Source organism: Dermochelys coriacea, chromosome 2 (assembly GCF_009764565.3).
Source record: "Dermochelys coriacea isolate rDerCor1 chromosome 2, rDerCor1.pri.v4, whole genome shotgun sequence".
NCBI classification, from domain to species: domain Eukaryota; kingdom Metazoa; phylum Chordata; order Testudines; family Dermochelyidae; genus Dermochelys; species Dermochelys coriacea.
In genome coordinates this window covers 114,289,123-114,290,761 of record NC_050069.1, presented here as the reverse complement: position 1 = coordinate 114,290,761, position 1,639 = coordinate 114,289,123, and positions in this window count along the sequence as shown.

Sequence of the window (1,639 nt, the reverse complement as noted above, 5' to 3'; positions counted from 1 at the left end):
CCTGTCAGTGGGGAATTTCACTTCTTCACATGTAAGCAATTGATGCATGTTCTCTTTTGGGCTTGCAAAATCCAAATGGTCTTCTTGTTTCCATAACTTTCTAACTTCTACTTTGGAACTGACACCATGCTATAGAATGGCTATAGCTAGAGTGAACATTAGATCTAGTACCACAGAAATATCTGAAAAATAAATATAGATGTGAACATATTCTGAAGATGCTGTTGGCTCAATTAGCTAGCAACTACCAGTGTTGGGGACTCCCACACTATGGAATGGAGCGTTCATTCCCATGGCTCTCCTGCAGCCTCCTGACACTGAAGAATTGCAGTTGGGCAGCCACTTGCTCCATTATTGGTTTTTGTTTTTTTAATAAACTAATTTAAACTAGTTAGAGGCATGCTTAACTTATGCAATGATGTGCAGCTGGGGCAGTTGGCATCTGGCACTTCAGTCCTCCTATTTAATATATTGTCTGTCAGCAGTCCACTTTGTATTTGTATAGTGTTCAAAGGTTCATGGAAACCTCTGAAAATATCCTTGGCATCTGACAGTTACTTATGTACAGAGAGCCCAATATATACCATATTATGTATCCTTATAATCCTATTGTGAAAACTCATTCTTTTGTACCTTGCTTTCCTCACTGCATTTCTCTTTTTTGGCCCTTTAGCATGCAAGTAAATTGTACCAACTCAAATTTCTGTTAATTTTAGTTAGGGTTCCTTACACTCAAACTCTGTGCCAAGTTCAGTTGTAACATGCAAAGAGAGGGGGTATACATTACATTTTAGTAAAAGGTTATACAGAGACTCCGTCTGGACATAAATGTTCTCCTATTCACACGCTGTGTGTTGGGGAAGCTGGAAGAAGATGTGTATGTTCCTTCATTTCTTTCTGTTGGACTCTGAATCGGAGGAGTCCAACTGAAAGACTTCACTACTTTTATATAGGACTTTAATCCTTAAGGACAATAAAGTATTTTGCAGGTACAGGGATCCCTTCACTGGGTGTCTAGTTTGGGCCTGAAACTGAAGAATAAAGTTCTTAAGGGCCCTGTGAACAGAAACTACTGTCATTACCAATTTTTGCCATTATTAACGCTATGGAAGGTGCCATGGAGTCTTTTAACTATCGCAAGTAATCAGGACCTCTCTTTCCCATCTGATCCTGGCACCAGCAATATGTCATGCTTGTTTTATGATGTTGGTGGGAAGGTGGTCATTCTAGCTTGTTAACTGTCTCTATTATGATTCACAATGTAAGTGAGGTTCATAAACCATGTACTGTATCATTACACATTTTTAATAGCTGATAAATATAATAGCTGTTGAATCAATGATTTTTTTTTTTAATAGTGCCAACATCTAATCATTGACAGTTAATTCCTTTTACTGTAACCAAGGGTGAATTTGGTTCTGAAGTGCAGGGGGGCTTAAATTTAGTTTTATGACTTGATTTGTATCAAATTGAAGCTCTGAATCTTGAGTTTTCTGGTGATTTGTTAAAAACAAAGTGATCAAAAAAAATCTGGGAGGGCAGCCTAAATGGCAAGCAATAGGCCAATTGCTTAACCAGAAGGGTTCAAATAGCCCTCCCTCCTTTAAGGGGCTGAGTGGTGAGACTTTGCAGACTTGAC